Source organism: Muscardinus avellanarius (assembly GCF_963383645.1).
Source record: "Muscardinus avellanarius genome assembly, chromosome: 6".
Lineage (NCBI taxonomy): Eukaryota > Metazoa > Chordata > Mammalia > Rodentia > Gliridae > Muscardinus > Muscardinus avellanarius.
Window position 1 is genome coordinate 101352485 of NC_137791.1, and position 19986 is coordinate 101372470.

Here is a 19986-nt window from a genome sequence, read left to right on the forward strand (position 1 = left end):
GGGGCCATCAGAGCAGTAGGCCATAGCATAAGTTTGGAACATAGCAATTTCTGGTTTTGCTGAGCCTAAACCTACTGGTCACAGAAGCTGGAGGTCAGCGCTCTGCACATGGGCTCACAATCAGCAGCATAGCAGTAGTATCTGAAATGCATGAAGATCCAACCAGCAGATGGCAGGCCCTGAATAAAGCATCATACTCTTGGTCCTGTGGAGTTTGAAGCAGGGCAGCACAGTGACCTGAAGCTAATATGAGACTACTGCTTACCTGCATCAAGAACTGTATTTATTTTAAATGATTCCGGGGGAAAAACTAAAAAGTTTGAGTATTTGAGTCAAATTGGTAGAGGTGAATATTTTCCCCAAGCATAGACCTTATTATTAAAAAATAGCAAATAAAAACATGACTCACACACAAAGAGGAAGAAGATGATGAAAAGACATCAGAAACACAAACCCAGGAACTATGAAAATATGGGATGAAGAAGGGGATAGTATAGATGAGCAAATAAGGTTACCTAACTGAGGGGGATTGGAGGGGATAAGAGGGAAATTTTCTAATTACATGAAGTATATTAACAGGCATATCAAAATCAATCACTAAGCAAAACATGAGAAGGAGGAAGAGGGAAGGAAATGGGGTGGGATTTGGGTAAGGGCTAATTGAGTGATGTGTGTATGTATGCCTCTACCATCTTGTACACCATTAAGATGTATGACTACAGCCAGGCGTGGTGGCGCACGCTTGTAATCCCCGCACTTGGGAGGCAGAAACAGGAGAATCATGCAGGTTTGAAGCCAGCTGCTCTGGCTTAAGAGACCCTGTTTCTGAATAAAAAAGCATAAAAATAGGTCTGGGAGTGTAACCCGGAGTTAGAAGGATTTCCAGGAACCCCAGTACCACACACCCACACACAAAAGATGTATGACTACAATGTGACAATAAAAAACATTAGAAAATAAATAAAATAAAATTAATAATAGTTTTTCATGATTAAGATTTTTCTCCAAGGCCCACTTCTGCTCATTAAAAGGAGTCTGGAGGCCTGGTGTGGTGGCTCACACTTTTAATCTCCACCTTGGAAGGCGGAGACAGGAGGATCATGCAGGTTCAAAGCCATTCGCTGGCTTAAGAGACCCTGTTTCCAAATAAAATATAAAAAATAGGTCTGGGAGTGTAGCTCGGAGGTTGAAGGGTTCCATCCCCAGTACCACCAAAAAAAAAAAAAAAAGGAGTTGGAGAAAAGTGAAGTTTTTTAAAACTTAAGTTTCGGTAGTCTTGTGGTAAATCCACCTCAACCAATTGTTCAGAGTAAGGTTCTTTAAATGAATTTGTTACATATAACTTACATATGAAACTCTACCATTTGTATTTTTTGTGTATGGTACTGGGGATGGAACCCAGAAGCATTCTACCTCCAAGCTACAACACCAGCCCTATTTTATTTTATTTTTTTTAGTTTTTATTTTGAAACAGGGTCTCACTGAGTTACAAAAGGCCTCACTAAGTAGTATCTAAGGCTGTCCTCAAACCCAGATCCTCCTGTTTCAGGCTCTCAAACGCTGGGATTACAAGCATGGGCCACCATGCTTAGCTTGGAACTTTTTTATTGTCTTCTTTGACTGAAACACTCTCTTAAAGGTAACTTTAAATTAATGCAAGTGAAAAAAATTCATTACTTGCAGAAAAAAAATATTCTGACTAATGTAGTAGACTTGATTCCAGATATTTTCTGACTATCCTTTCCAACAAAATGTACCTAGCCTGTATCTCAGAAATTCATGGCCAATATCTGACTTGTAGGTACCTGAAAGATACCCGAAAATTGGCCAAGAAAGTTGGTTAATCAAGCCCATGCTAAGCTTTTATTTAAAATATTAATTTTAATTGAACCTTTATTCATGATAGATCACACAGATACATAAGGTTCTAATTTCTGTACCTATTCATTTATTTAACAAATATTTTCTTATGCTTACTATGCAAAATACTTAGCAAATAAGATAAGTTTCCTGACCTACAGTGCTTGTAATTTACAGGGAAACATTAAAAATAAATCAGTATATACTCTAACCATGTGTAAAAATTTAGTATTCTAATAAAAAATAAACAGAATAAGGCTATAGTGATAATATGAGTGGACAAGGTACATTTTGTACAGTGAATAGTTAAATGAATATGAAATTCACACTCTTATTAGAGAAGGTTTTCCTTAGGAAATAATTTCTGAGAAGATATGAATGGTGTGAGTACATAAAGGACTAGAAAAAAAATCAGAGGAAACAGCAAATACAAAATCCCAGAAAGAAGAAAGAGCTTATTAAAGAAGGAGCAAGAAATTCAACTGGACCAAAGCTGTGAGAATAATAAAAATAGGATAGGGGCAGGAGACATATTATACGAGATAAGCAAAGGCCAATAAGATGGCCATGTGTAATATGAGGAAAAACTTTGGAAGAAATTTAAATAATAAAGTAATATATTTTGGTCTATATTTTAAAATATTGGCAAAAATTCTCTCCCATTCTGTCCTCTCTCTGTTGAGGTTCTGTTGTTTCCTCTTTGTTGATAATTTCCTTTGCTTTACAGAAGCTCTTCCGTTTCATGCAATCCCATGTACTGATCTGCCTCTTAAATTCTTATGCCTTTAGAGGTGTTGTTGAGAAAGTTTTTACCTGTGCTTATGTATTGCTGTATTGGACCTATTCCCTCTTCTAAGAGCTGCAAGGTCTCTGATCTGATTTCTAAGTCTTTCATTCATCTTCAATTGACTCTTATGTGGGATGAGAAAATAAGGTTTATTTCCATTTTTTCTGCATATAGTTGACCAGTTTGCCAACCATTTGTTGAAGAGGCTGCCTTTATTTCAGCGTATGTTTTTGGACCTTATGTGTGGATTTGTTTCTGAATCTTCCATGCTTCTCCATTGAGCTATATGTCTGCTTTTGTGCCAGTACCATGCTGTTTTTATTGCTATGGCTTTATAATATAAAGTCAGGTATTGTGATGTCTCCTGTTTGGTTTCTGTCATAAAGAATAAAATTACATCATTTACAGGGAAATAGATGGAACTGGAGAACATTATGCTAAGTGAGATTAGTCAGCCACAAAAAGTAATAAATCAGATTCTCTCCCTAATATGCAGAAGTTAGGAAGAAAAGGGATTATAAGAGGAACTCTAGACAAAAGAGGAGAAACCAAAGATGAGCAAATAAGGAGAACTAACTGGGGGTGATGGGAAAGGGGGAAGGGGGAAAATCCTAATGTACATGATGTACATTCACAAACATATCAAAGTCAATCACTCAGCCAAACAGGGGAAGGAGGGAGGGGAAGAGAATGGGGTGGAAATCAGGGAAGGGCTAATTGAGTGATGTGTACATGTATGCCTCTACTATCTTGTACCCCATCAAGATGTATGACTACAATGCATCAATAAAAATTTTAAAAATAAAATTAAAAAATAAAACATTAGACTGTTGATTGGTTAATCAATTTTAGTGGTACAGGAATGAAAGTAGAGATGCTAACTACAATAGTTCAAAGGTTTGTAGGCTAAATTAGTGAAGTAATGGTGAAAATTATGACTAAAAGCAATACTTGACCTTAACTTCATAAAATAACTCAAAGAACTCAATGATCGGCTAACTAAAAGCATAAGAAAAAGATTAAAAAATTTGATAATCCCTAGGGAGTTATTCTGAGCAATTGTATGTGATGGATGATAATGCCATTTTATAAAATGGAGGAGATAGTACAAGGACCAGATATGAAATTTCAAGGAGGGTGGCATAAGTCAAGAAACAAATGCTTATTAAACACCCTAAGTAAACAGATATACAAATCTATACTTCAAGAATTAAAACTGTACTTAAGTGTCTTTAACTTAGAAGTAATTTTTAGTGCTTCTTTGCTTCTTTTTTCCCCCAAACAGCATGTCAAAGTCAAGGACACAGGTTGGAAGCAAATTTGGTTTCCTGATGCATTTAATAAACATACAGTTTATTAAATATTGGTTACATAATAATAAACACATCTGGAGAATCACCTAGAGCTTTTGAAATTTAGACTTTAATGTGGCTTTTAGAAAATGGTGATCCACAGATTAGATTAACACAGAAGTTGGAGATTTGTTGAATGCAATGGAATAAACTGGAGGCAGCAATGTTATTTGTGGATCTTTTGCTATCTCTAACAGGTAAGGAAATTCCACCCTATCCCACACTGTGTAGGCCATTGGCCTCTCTTAGCATGTTTTGGCATACCTAATCATAGTGAATAGAAAGTGTACGTACGATGCTCACTTTTACATAAATTATATTATCCTATAACAAATATTTGCAAATTACTTTTTTATCAAAATATGTTAAATAAACAGAGAAAATACTTACATGAAGAGAAAATTACTTACATGAAGTCAATGCAATTTTTGTTTTAAATTATATTGTCAAAATGCCTTCTAATTTATTTTTAAGTCACAACTACTCTTCAGTGTATGAATGGTCCCTTTTCTGAGAAGCCCACATACAGCTGCTTTTATTAATTGTTTAAATTTTGTTAAGATTAATACCATTCTTGTCTTAATCTCTGTTTCCTTAGTTATCTTTAATTATTTGTTTATGTTTAGATGTTAAATTTACCTAGATGTCAGTTATATATAAGATATGAATAAAAATTTTATTATAATGACCTTAACATTCATTGAAATGTTTTTCTATTATATTTTACATTCTCATTTATTTTACTGATACATATACATTTAAATATATACATTTACATATACATACACATGACTATATATTAACTTTTTATTCTATTAAAATAGTTGTCCAGTCACATACTAAGTTCTAATATTATTCATTTCCATAGCTTTACAGTATATTGTCATCTGGTAGAACAAGTCACTCTGCTTTGTTCTTTTATGAACTTTTATTATCAATATTATGCTTCAATAAAAATTTTTAAAACTGTTTAGAAAATTCCATACCATAATTAATTGAGATTATTTACAGTACAGATAAATTTAGAAATGATTGATATCTCTATCTCATAATATTGAGATTTTCTTCAATAAGTACAATAATTTTTTATTTATTCAGGTTTCTTAATGTATTTCTTCCTAAATGTTTTTAAACATTTTCCCAGAATGACACATTAAGATTATTAGAAATATTAGGCTATTCATTTGCTCAATACTTGAGACTTCCTGTTACTAATGTGAAAATAATAAATAATTTTTATTATTATGATAATTATACTTTTAATTTGCTTATTTCAAATTCATGGGAAAAAGTTATTGATTTTGTTTTAGTCTTATCTCTGGCTGCTTTGCTTTATCAAGTGACAGCCTTGTTAAAAATCACTCTATACTTATAAAACTGGATAAGACTACTGGATATAAATTTTATTTCACAGTTAGTTGAGGGGAAAAATCTAAAAAAAAGTGTGTATATATATATATGTGTGGTGTGTGTGTGTGTGTGTGTGTGTGTGTGTGTGTGTGTATAGTTCATGTTGCCTAACAGGTGTGAGAAGATTCAAGCATCTATGGCACTTGTAGCAATTATTATAGAGAACATCAGAAACATTAGTTTGCCAAATAAAATCTCACATGCACAGAGAGATATTCTGGCTATTAACAGGATTAGGATGAGAATAAAATGAAAAAATGTGACTTAATATGCATAGAAAAGTCTTGAAGCATGATAAAAATGTGGAATGTTCTTAATCCTGTAATGTGAGAGGCAGTTTTCTGTGGTGCCTGAGGGACAAATTGTCAAGGTTAAGTTGTGGCTTCACCTTTTATGCCTGGTGGACTTTGGAAAGTTCACATAACTTTTCTGCATTTCAATTTCTTCATATTTAAGATAGGAGTAACAGTATTGGTGAATATGCCTAAGGCTTGTGTTGAGTACAAAATAAATGAACAGATAGCATTTAAGTTAACATCTGTCAAATTGAAGCTATTAATAATTTGCAGCTGGTCTTCTATTTACAGCATCTGGAACAGGGTTTTGCATACAATATAAAATTTTAAAAATTGGAGGGGACACTATTGCCCAGATTAGATTCCAGGGAACTGGTAACATTTCCACTTTGCTCTACTTACTGGAGACAAATATTCTTTACATAATTACAGATGATGCTGTCATATTCAATATTAAGACATTCTGACAACTGTTTTTTTCCAAAAGCTCGATCACAGAACTTATTACTGCATACTGTCACAATATCTGCCCTTTCCCAACAAATCACAGAAGTTCCTTAGACTCGATCTACAATATATTTGCAGAAGATATCTACTTCACTCTAAGTTCCTGTCTTCTCTCATCAGAGTAGACAGGTTTATCTACTTCTTGATGGATTGCTTCATATTTTTCATATTTTTCACACAGGTGTCCAAATGTTCTTCAAAAATAAAAAAAAAATCTCTTATTTCTTCTTGTCTTAAAACTCTACAAGTGGTGCTCCTTGTATTTTAAGTAAGAAAAGACTCCCAAAAGTTTCGGTATGCTAGAGCCCTGTCCACTTTCCAATCTCAAATTACTTATGAACAGAGATTTTTAAAAATGTAAAAGCTTTGAGGAAAAGTATATTTGGCCATCCTCACTCACTTTCTTTTTCTCCAACACCTTCTTCCTCAGTTAAGAAGAAAGCTCCTCATCTCACTAGACTTCACCTCTAGTAAAACCCTTCAGAAACACCCATCTGGAGACTTCTACCTAAAGCAATTTCCCACCGCTCACTCTCCAATAATCTTTGTCATTTACCTGACTCTATTTAAATTATAATAGTCATCATTACCTGTAATTACATTATTTATTAAATATTTATTATCTATCTTCACCTCCTTATATTTCACATTCAAAATTAGAACCACACTTAAATTAAGCAAGGGCTTTGTTTTTCTTGTGCATTATTGTGAATAGATTCAGATCCCAGAAAGTTGCTGGCCACATAGTAAATACCTAGTTAATATTTGTTAACCATTTGTTAGTATTTGAATGTTGTATTTGTATTAAATATGGAGGTGGCAGATCACTCTTCTTCAAATAAAACTTCAACAGCTATCACTCCAGCCTCTGGTTTGTTAGCTTTTTTACTTTACAACACATTTCTTAAAACATGAGAAGACAATTTATCTTTATGTTTTTATAGACTCTGTTTGCTCTCCTTCAATTAAGGAGGTGAGAAATCACAGTGGTTTAGAATGAGACAGACATTTTCTGCATTCATAAATCTGACTTAAAGTTCTAGATAAACTTCTTATAAACTAAGCCACCTCCCAACATTTGTAGACTTAGGATGCTCTGGTAAAACCCTTTGAAATGACAAAACTTCTAGAATTTCAAATATTTGCCTTATGTCTACTTAAATATTTGGTTACCTTACCAAACCTACCACAGTATGTTTTATATAAGTGATGGTAGTCTAAATCACATTGCTGTATGTTTTGTCTCCCTTCTTTATGTATTTATTCATTCATCTTCTCTCATTATGGCTTCTACAATTTAGATTGGGCATAAGACTTTCAAAGCACAAAATAATTTTCCCCTAGTTAAGGAGAAATCATGACTAAGGAGAAAAACATATATAAAAACTTTATTTTGGTGATTATTATCATCATTATTATCCCAATAATCATAATTAATTAGCTTATTCTTTACATTTTATATTCTAATAACTACCCTAAATGATGGATTTTTCAGTATAATATTTAGAATTTGGGTTGCATGTGTTACTGCATGTGCAAGACATTAAGGCAAATTCCTCTGATATAAAAACTAATGATTTTTTTAATGTGAACCTTCAGAACCCTTCAATAGAAAATTATGCTATACTCAAATTATTAAAAACATATACACATTAAACTGCCTTCAAAGTCAATATTACATGAATGCAAATTTTGAATTTTTAGCATTTTATTATAAATAAGCTAAAACATATATAAAGTAAGAGAAAGAAGTATAATGAAAGACCATAACTCATAACTCAGCATGTAGCCTCAACTTTTTTTATTTTTTTCACACTTGCTTTTTGTTTGTTTTTAATTTTTTATTGGTGCATTATATTCATACATCATATTGGGGTAGAAAACTTGTGTGTACATACATGTACACATCACTAATTTAACCCCTACCCAATTCCCACCCCACTCCCTTCCTATATCTCCTTCCCTTGCTTGGCTTAGTGGTTGACTTCAATATGTTTAAGTACATTGCATGTTTTAGAGATTTTCCTTCTTCACCCCTCCTTTCTCCTCCTTTAGGTTGTCTTGTTTGCTCCTCTATAGGATTTCCTTTTTCATCTAGGACTAATGATACTTAATCTATTTTGTCACTGCCTCCATCCTCCCCAGATTCATTTTATCTTCCTCCTTTCTTTTTTTTTTTTTTTGTATTTTGTGTGTGGCACTGGGCATTCAACTCAGGGAATTATTCTACCTCCAGGCTATATCCTCAGATTCTTTGAATTTTTATTTATTTTTGTTTTGAAACAAGATCTTGCCAGGTTGTTGAGGGCTTCACTCATTTGCTGAGGCTAGTCTCAGAGTTGAGATCCTCACTTCTCAGCCTTTCAAGTATTGGGATTACAGGTGTGTGCCACCAAACTGGGCTCACCAGATTATTGTGAAACAATATAATTGCTCCAGTAAATATTGAGAAGGTACCATGAGATGTATAATGTAATGATAATTCCATTACATACCAAAGTGAATAAAAATAATTCTTTAATATCATCAATCATTTGGTCCACAATAGTTTTTTGCCATCATTTATGTTGAGATTCTAAATAAAGAGCACACATTAGAATTTCTAGAATGCATCTTAGTTCGTTTTTCTTCTTAAATGTTACTGGGGATCAAGCCCAGAGGCAATTTATCTCTGAGCTATATCCCTAGCGTTTTTATTTATTTTTTTGAACAGAGTCTCACTAAGTTACAGAGGGCCTCAATAAGTATATGAAGTTGGCCAAGAACCTGCGATCCTCCTGTTTCAGCCTCGCTTGTACTGGGCTTACAGGAATGCAGTGCCTCATATAAAGGTTAGTGAAATGACATTGTCTGACTTCTTGTTGAACCTTAAAAAGTTGAATGAAAAGGTGAATAAATTGATCGAAGAGACTTATTTTGCAGTTATAAAGCTGCTAAAACTGCACTCTGAAAATCATCAGTAGTAAATATTAATAGAAAATGTGTTGTCTAATGAATATTGAACGTAAATGATTATTGATTCAGAGGAGAAAGACACAGATATGTAATGTAATTTACACACATAGTCTTTTGGATAAAGTGTATCTTTAATATAAAAAGGAAGAGTAAGCTGTTAGCAAAGGACTATGACTCACTATTAAATTCCACTTGCAAGTTTCTCTAAAAAATAATCACAATAAGAAGTATTTCAAAAGGGATTCTGTTTTCAGGTTAAGGTTTGAAAATCAGCATGGATCGCACAACCCCATGCAGAGGAGGATGAATGTGCTGAGGAGGTGACAAGCTCTTTGTCCACAGGAGAAGAAAAAAACTGTGTCATCCATATCCTTGCAAAAGCCATCCTGCTGGGCAGTAGCTTTGCAAAGATGACTCTTTTTGTCCACCCTGTTGGACTCATATGGCTCTGATATACACAATACTATTTCCCACATGGTCTATAGCATTGATTATTGTGCAATGATTTACAAACCATATTTTACCATTTTCTGAAAGGCTATCCAGAAAGCCACACACACACACACACACACATACACACACACACACACACACACACACACACACACACACATTTCATATGTCACAAACTGCTTTCTAAACCAGCTTTGTTAGTTTAAAGCCAAAAAAAAATTTATATAATACTACTTGTATAAAACAGGCAAACTTTGTGCCCCGTAGAAAAAAAACACTGGTTTTAAACCCTTATCTAATAGTGTTTATTTGACTGATATTCATCTGCCTGTTACGATTAGTTTATCACTGACTCAAAAAGTTACAAAGGACACATAAATATGCTACTTATTAACCTTATATCACAGATAAAGCCTTTAAGCTTTCTCAAATTTTATTTCCTTAAAACCTGAGTATGGAGAATTTAAATAAAGCATTTCCAAATTACCTCTACTTCCAGAGGGTTCTGATAATATAATCTTTTTTTTTTTTTTTTTTGGTGGCACTGGGGTTCCTGAAAACCCTTCTCCAGGCTACACCCCAAGACCTATTTTATATTTTTATTTGGAAACAGGGTCTCTTAAACCAGCGAAGCTGGTTTCAAACCTGCGGAATCATCCTGTCTCCACCTCCCAAGTGCGGGATTACAAGCGAGAGCCACCATGCCCAGCCTATATAATCATTTTTATTGCCCTTCTCCCAATATAAAAAAAAAAAAAACATGCCAACCATCACTATTTCTGACTGTTTATATAGTGTGTTTAATTCCCACGTTTTAACACATATTACTTGAGAGTTAAAAAAGAAAAAAAGAGCAAAGAAAAAGAATCAGGTAAGGATTCTACCCTGAAAGACTCACAAGACAATGTTGATGTATATAAAAGCATGTAATTATCAAGACTCAGATGCAAGTTGAATGCAGTGGTAATTATGCAAGTTGAATGTAGTGGTATATGTCTGTATTCCCAGTACTAGAGAGGCTAAGACAGGAAGATCTCAGATTTGAGACCAGCATTAAAAATTTGAAAAGAAAGCAAAACAATAAAAATTAAAAAAAAACGGGCTGGGGGTGTAACTCAGAGGTAGGATGCTTTTGGTTTCAGACTCCAGACACTTTAAAAAGAAAAGGTTCATAAGCTATGGTTACTTGCAGCATCTTTTGGTTTTAACTGTTTTTACAATGAGTCACAGAATGCCAGGCGTGGTGGTGCAGAGGATTGCAGATTTTAGGCCAGCCTCAATTTCATGAGACCCACAGCAACTTAGTGGAACCCTGTTTCAAAATAAAAAATAAAAAGGGCTAAGGGTCTAGGGTTTAGCTAGAATTAGACTATTTCTGAGTTCAATCTCCAATTTAAAAAAAAGTCCAGATGCAGAAAATACAGAGCTAAAACAAAACAACACTTTCAGAGCCAGGGAATCATCGCTGTGGGATATGGAAAGGAAAGGCTTATATATTGATTCCTCTATTTCTCTAAATACTAGCCATAGTTTCCTAAGAGTCCTAAAAATTAATATTCCATTACTCTTTTTTCTAAGGTTGTTATCTGTTGGAAACTCAAAATATTTTTGTACTCATTTGAGAATGAACAAATTCTAAATCATAAAATTATATCATCAAAATTGAAAATGAAGGAACAGTGAGCAATCTCTAGATATTAAGACCAATTCCTGGTACATTATAAGCATACATCTTAGTGGGGTACAAGACGGTGGAGGCAAACAAGCTCACATCACTCCTTTAACCCTTCCCACTTCCCACCCTACTCCCTCTTTCTTCCCTGCTTTTTGTTTGGCTTAGTGATTGATATGTTTGTGAATATACATCATGTACATTAGGGAATATCCCTCTACCCCCATCTCATCGCTCTCAGGTCACCTTATTTGCTTATCTGTAGTTTCTCCTTCTTTGTCTAGAGTTTCTCCTGATTTATTTTTTTATTTTTTTATTTTTTTTTTGTACTGTGGATGGAACCCAGGGGCATTCTACCTCTGAGCTACACCTTCAGCCTTTTTTTTTTTTTTTAATTCTTTACTTTAAAACAGAATCTCACTGAGTTGCAAAGGGCCTCACCAAGTAGCTGAGGCTGTCCGTAAACCAGGATCCTCCTGTCTCAGCCTCCCAAAGGCGAGGATTATAAGTGTGCACCACCACGCCCAGGTTCCTACGACCCATTTTCTTCCTAGCTTCTACACATTAGGGAAAGCTTCTGATTTTTTTACTTTTTGTGACAGACTAACCTTAGTATAATGTTCTCCAGTTTCATCCATTTTCCCACAAATGACATAATTTTGCTCCTCTTTATGGCTGAGTAAAATTCCATTTTATACACAGCCCATAGTTTTGTGATTCATTCATTGTTGGTGGACATCTTGGCTGATTCTACAGTTTGACAATTATGAATTGTGCAACTATGAACATAGATATACATGTATTAGTTTGGTAGTTTGGTTTTCATTCTTTTGGGTGTATATTCAGAAGTGGTAATGCTGTATCATATTGTAGGTTCATTCCCCTTCTTCTTTAAAACATACAGAACATACACAATTCATAATAGCCAAAATATGAAACCAACCTAGGTCTCCATCAACAAATGAGTGGGTTGCAAAATTATGGGAAATAAACACAATTGAATTCTTCTCAGCTATAAAGAACAAAATCATGTCGTTTTCAAGAAGATGGAAAGACCTGGAGAACATTATGTTAAGTGAGATCAGCCAAGCACAGAAAGAGAAGGGACATAGTTTTTTTCTAATATGCCCAAATTAGGGAGTATTAGGGATACCAGAGGGACTCCAGATAATTGAGGGGAAACCTCAGCAAAGCTAGAATGGAAGGATAGGAGAGGAAGAAGGTGGTGGTTGATTATTGGAGGAGCTACATCCAAATATGTGTAAAAGTATGAATATAGCATGGTTAACCTGGACACTCATTGTTGGGGGGAAAGGACAATTGGGTGGGTGAAAGGGCACCAAGTACAGTCTGAATGTATGCCATTTTCAATAGGTTACATATAAAAATAGAAAAAGAAATAAAAAAGAATTCACAGATTGTCATGTTGATAAAATGTCATATAATATAATTCACTGTGAATAATCCCTAGCATATGGTAAGTACTCAATAAATGTAAGCTATTATAACAAAAAAACTGCATATTTTAACACTGAAAATTCTGGAATAGAATAAAACACACAGAAAAATAATAGGCTATTTTCCCCTATAACATAACAATTTCTCTTCTCTTAATATATTAAAACATAAATTGGGGGCCAGGATGTAGCTCAATGGCAAAGTGCCTGCTTTGCAGGTGTGGTGCTCTGGGTTTGATCCCTGGTTCAAAAAAAAAAAAAAGAAAAAAAAGAGAGAACTCTTTTTTAAAAAATAAGCTAAAACATAAATTGTATATTTTTTCAGTTTAAAAACATGGAAATTTTCTAAGTAATAAAAACTTAATTTTACTCAATATAAAGTTGTCTCAACTAAATTTGATCTTTCTTCTACTCTCTTCCAATGTTCTTTTACCATATGAAAACAGATTTAAAATAGAAAATTTGTTCACAGCTCAATAGCCAGAGAAAATAGTTGCTTTAAAAAGCATACTCCAGAACACTCAAAGAGCAGGGGTCCTGAAACTGACAATGAATACTTTGCAAATTTGGGAAGTATTTGAGTCATTTTTTCCCAATTACTACCACCATATGACACGCAGTTATTCACAGTATGAGGTAAGATTGAAAGTTTTTGATGATTCCAGGGGGGCGGGAAAGATCATATGGCAGAAGAGGCCATAAGTGAGCAGGAGCAGTTGCAGTCAGTCCCCTAAGGTGACTGTGAGCAGACAGTGCAAGCAGGGGAGCCAGCTGTCAGCCTGGGGAGGGGCAGGCCCAGGGGCTTAGTCCCACCTCTGTGCTGACTGGCTGGAGGACCCTGCTCTTCCTGAGCTGTATCTTGCATACAATTAACAAAGACAAATTGCTTTCAATCTTCTGCATCAGTCTTTCTTTAGTAGGAATAAAATGCCTCTTTTAAACTACTGCCTTGGAAGTATAAAATGACCCTCCAAAAAAGTTTTCTATCACACATGCAATCAGAGGGCAACCAAACCCCAGGAAGAATCATAGTCCAAAATAACTTCCGATTTCATAGAGCCTTTGTGAGAGAGTTTGTGATTAGATTTAATGACTTTGAAAGGGTGAAATTCAATGAAAGGGCTCATTATTTCTATTATTGATAGAGTTGGTAAGGGTCATGTTCATTATGCAAGAGCAGAAGAGACTGAACAATTTTAAAATAGAAGGAATAGTCTCATTAGATTTTGAGTTTAGTTTATGGTTAGGACTTTAGTCATAAGTTCCTCCATAAAATGAAAGCATTGCTTGTTTTAAACTATTTGCTTTTTCTATTTTTCATATGTGTTTTCTAATACACACTTATCTATATACTAAAAGAAATAGAAAATCTTCCTAATCATTATAATAAACTATTTCCTTTGATGTTGATCATTCCTTAGTATGTTTGAGACTTTTCAAGTTACATCTTTACAATCTACACCTTAGAATAGACTGAAAATAAAAACTTCACATAAAGAATTATTTGTTAATATTCACCAACAGAACTTATTTAATGAAAACTACAATCAACTTGCTTCTCAATGAGCTCCCTTAGGAAAATCAGGATATAATGAGTTTCATAGTATGCATACATCTCTGTCTATGCTCTAATATACATCAGAATTAACCTGTGTTCGTTAAAATTCAGATTCCCAGTTCTTGCCTAAAAGAAAGCAGATCTGTGGCAGGGCCTGGTTATTTTTATTGCTAACACAACTTAAGTAATACTGGTTATTGATATTGATCTAGGGGCCACATGTTGGAAACACAGCAAATCATAAAACAGGAAGAATGTAGCATTGGTTTGAATATCTATACAGATATAATTAATATGTAGAAAATATTAATAATCATTGATATAGGATGAGATATAAAACCATATTTGATCAGTGTGGTAGCCTGAGAGAGAGCTAATATTAATAGAACCTATTATCATGAATAAATAAATTAAGTTATAGAACTGATATAGGAGCTTAAGAAAGAGAACTGAGGCATTGTTATCAAGAAGTGAAGGTGACATTGATTGCTTGAGATAATAAATGCAATATGAATAGGCACAGCCTCCACATGCTGTTTCAAGAGAAACACTGTTAGAGGTTTGCACATACAATTTGCTGGTATAAAGTGAAAAGATATCACTACCAAACTGAGACTCAGCAAACACTTGACAGATGATTCTGAAAATGGCAAATTTAAATGCATTTCGAAGTTTTCACATAGGTTATATGGGATCATAAAAGCTACATCTACCATCTAATAGGTTAAGTTTTCTAATTCATTATGTGGGAATAGTACCTATTTTCTTAAGTATTATAGGTAGATGATCATTAAGATGGTCATCACACCATTTTGGCAGCCTTGGCAAAAGTCCAAAATATTAACAGATATTATTTGAAATAGTATAGCTTTAAATTGATTTTTTTAATCTGAATATAACATGTATCTATTTAAGAGTCATAGAAAGCTCACCCCTTGGAAGGGCAATATAGAAACCTGCTATTTAGAACAGCCAGTCATACCTAGGAAAATAATTTCCACACATAGAAAATTTGCTTCACAACATGACCTAACTATATGGGCCAATTTCTACCATATTTTTTCTTGATAATGGACACAAAAATCAGGACTATTGCTATAATCTTGTCATCAAAATGGTCATCCACTTCAAAATAGGTAGGTTTTCTCCATCCTGTGCTTGTCTTGAGGCCTGAAGGATTGATACTGCTGCAATGATTCAATTCTCTGTCAATATTCTGAACCAAATGAGACATAGACAAAGATCCAGGCAGATGAAGATCAAAATGATAGCTTCATTAAAAAAAAAAAAAAGCTTGGGTATATTTGTAGAAGCAATGGATTTCTGTAACTTATCTTGGCAGCACAAGTAGTGCCAGACAACTGAAAGCTCCACTATCCTTCCCATCTATAGATGTATAGAAATTTTCTTAAGATGTTTATGAAAAGAATTATTTATGACTAACATCTGTAAATAATTTCAGGCAGTAATATGCTTTCTGAAGTAAAAGTTTCTTCCTAAGATGCAAACATAAAATATATATGATTGCAATCGCTCCTAGGTAATATTTTATATGTGAAACATGGCTTTGCTCCACAGAAAATAAGCCTGGGGAACAAATATTCCATGTTCAAATGATTGACGTTAGTCAGATTAAATAATGAAATCCCCTCATTCTTGGTTCAGTATGAGCTTTTTGAATATAACTTACATGAATCCAAATGAGATCATATTTTCACAATGAGGCATCAGACATAGAGTTAACAACAACAAAAAATAATGAAAACACTCCTGTGGACTATTTATTTTTTGAAGGCTTTAATGTCATGAAAAGTTGGAGTCCAGAAGGAAAAAGAACCAAGAAAGAAACAAAATCAAACTTCTGACTTCTGTTTTGGAGTAGTTCTTAAAACCAATATCAGAACCATCACAGGATATATATATATATATATATATATATATATATATATATATATATATATATATATATTTTCTGATGAGTGCACCAACACCATATTTTAGAAGTATGTGAGTGTTCTTCCTGCTGTTAATTTCAAAATACAAGGATATCTTTGCCAAGTATCATGCTTTCTCTTTATAATTCATCTTAGTCATATCGCCAGCTGAGACCTCTGCTTCCAACACAAAAACACGGTGAGTTGCCTCTTTACCTCATCCACTTGAAGGCATAACTTTTCCCAGGTAGAATTTATAATTGTCCTTTACTATTCTTCCCAGCCTCCAATCATCTCCTCATATCATCAGCTTCTACCATCTTCCCTATCACATAATTCATCCTTTGGGTTAGTAGGTCCAATACCTTTGTTTCTTATTTGACTTCCCTTATTCTTCTTAAAATCTATACTATGTTCACAAATCTTGACAATATTAGCTCAAAACATATTCAGATTATATCCAAATCTCACCATCCATTACCACCCTCATCCAAATGGTGATGATCTGTCTACTGTCCAATTATACTTAAAGCCCCCAACTACCTTCCCTGCTATGTGATGACCTCTCCTTTTCATCTTCTTCTAATTTCTACACTAAGAGATATTCTTTTTTTTCTTTTTTTGTGGATCATATTGAAAATGGCATACATTCAGACTGTGCTTGGTGCCCTCTCCCCACCCCTGCTTTCCTCTACCCACTTCCCAACAATGAGTGATCAGGGTGACCCACACGATGGTCAATTGATCTTTGACAACTCATATGCTGGAGAAAAGACAGCCTTTTCAACAAGTGGTGCTGGGGGAACTGGCTATACATTTGTAGAAAAATGGACCTGAATCCTTACCTCTCCCCATGCATAGGAATCAACTTGAGGTGGATCAAAGACTTAGAAATTTGACCAGAGACTGAGAAGTATTAGAGGAGGACATAGGCTCAACAATCCAACACATAGGCACAGGCAGTAACTTTCTCAACAAGACCTCTAAAGCACGGGAAATTAAAGAAAGAATTAACAAGTGGGATGGCATTAAATGAAAAAATGGTTTCTCATTAAAGGAAAATATCAGGAACCTAAGGAGAAAGCCTACAGAATGGGAAAAGATTTTTACCAGCCACTAATCTGATAGAGGGCTAATATCCAGAATATACAAAGAACTCAAAAGACTCTACAATAGCAAAACAAATAACCCAATCAAGAATGGGCAAATGAATTGAATAGACACTTCATAAAAGGAGAGATACAAATGACCAATCGATACATGAAAAGATGTTCAACATCATTAGCCATCAGAGAGAGGCAAAAATCAAAACTACACTGAAATTCCATCTAACCCCAATCAGAGTGGCAAGCATAAAGAAGTCAAATAACAACAAATGATGGTGATGATGTGAGGAAACAGGAACTCTTTTATATTGTTGGTGGGAGTACAAACTAATTTAGTCAGTGTGGAGATTCCTTAGAAAACTGGGAATGGATCCCCCATATGATCTGGCTATACCACTCCTGGGTATCTTTCCAAAGGGGTTGAAATTAGAGAACTATAGTAACATATGCATACCCATGTTCATAAAAGCACAATTCACAATAGCCAAAACCTTGAACCAACCTAGATTTCCATCAAGAGATGAGTGAATTACAAAATTATGGGAAATTTACACAATGGAATTCTACTCAATTATAAAGAAGAATAAAATCATATCATTTTTAAGAACAAAGACCTGGAGAATATTATGCTAAGTGAGATCATCCAAGCACTGAAAAAGAAGGGACATATGTTTTCTCTAATATGCCCAAACTAAGGAGTATTAGGAATACCAGAGGGACTCCAGATAATGGAGGGGAACCTCAGCAAAGCTATAATGGAATGGTAGGAGAGGAAGAAGGCTGAGGTTGATTAATGGAAGAGCTACATTTGAATATGTGTAAAAGTATGAATGTACCACAGTCAACAAGAGTGATTCTTTAAAAATATGTCATACCAGCCGGGCGTGGTGGCGCATGCTTGTAATCTCCATACTTGGGAGGCAGAGACAGGAGGATCACGCAGTTTTGAAGCCAGCCACCCTGGCTTAAAAGGCCCTCTTTCCAAATAAAAAATATAAAAATGGGTCTGGGAGTGTAACCCAGAAGTAGAAGAGTTTCCAGGAACCCCAGTACCACCAAAAAAAAAATGTCAAAATGTCATACCAAGCTTAAAATCCTCTAAAGGCTTGATTCTTCATCTTACTGGATATAACGATTTCTTGGAGCTGGGCATGGTCATACCTATTTGTAATCCCAGTATTTGGGAGGCTGTGACAGGAGGATTGCAGGTTCAAAGCCAGCTTTGACAAATTAGTGAGGCCCTCTGCAACTTAGTGAGATCCTGTTGCAGACTTGAGGTCCACCTCAACAACTTAATGAGACCCTGTATAAAAATTTTTAAAAAGTCTGAAAGTAGAGCTCAGAGGTAAAATGACTCTGGTTTTCTCAGAGTCATTGAAATGAAAATATGTTTAAATACTGTGTGATTTCACTTTTATGAGGTCTCTAAAACAATCAAAGTCACAGAAAAAAGAAGAGAAAGGGATAGCTGCCAGAAGCTTAATGTAGAAGAAATACAGAATTGCTTTACTATGTGTATAATGTTTCATTCATACGAGATAAGTAAATTCTAAAGATGTGAGAAAAAAACAGTAGTTCTAGTTAACAACCCTGTAGTGTGCACTTAAGTATAAGTGTTAAAACATAGATCTCACATCACTCCCATATCTCAATAATAAAGAAAATATTTACACATAGTTTACAAAGTACATATATGCCTTACTTTTATATTGTGTTTCACAACTATCAAGAGACTTAAGAAGTTATTTTTGTATTTAAACACATCTAACAGAAAAGGCATAAAAAATGATCTCTGATATCTAAAATTATAGTGCTGGAGACCACTATTTTTCCATCTTGAATATTATCTACCATTAGTTTCCAATAATTGTGTCAACTCTGTGGAAAACTATGATTTTTCAAGAGCATCTCATTCTTGAGGAAATTTGAAATTAAGACTAAGTAATTTCGGCACCCTTTGTCCTTCTCCAACCTCAGGTCCTCTTTGCCTCTCTGTGATCCTCTTCTGTGGGACACAGCACTCCAACTATCCAAAAGCCTTGGGGCATCCTCCAGTCACTAGTCCCTAGAGACATCAGTAGATCTTGCCTCACCTGAATGTTCTAAGTACCAGGCTTCATAGAAGCTTTGCACATTCTGTGACTATTCTCTTAGGACTTTGCGAAGCATTGCACAATCCATTCTAAGCTGATTACTTATGAAGGGTCACTAGATTAATATTTTATTATGTCAGGTAAAATACTCTCAGATCAAATACTATAAAAATTTTAATTATGTCACTCCTTTGGATCAGGTAAAGAGCTAATTTGAAGAAATTGTCACAATAGTGCTAATGCTAGGAAGAGAAAATGGTTCAAATTTTTACAGGAGAGTTTCTAAGACCAAATTGCCACTGACCGCTGCAGGGTGCTTTTCAGCTAATACAATAAAAACCATTATTAGAATGGAACCTTGTTATAATCCTATGTGATAGGCAGGACCTCTGTCATTATTCATAGTTTACAGATGAAGCTGTTAGGTTCAGCAGTCTTACAAGATTTGTCCCAGGTCACTGGCTCATTAAATGACAGGCTATGATCAGAACCAAGATTTATACTCACTTAAGACCATAATGAGGAAGGTTGATCCATATGAATTAC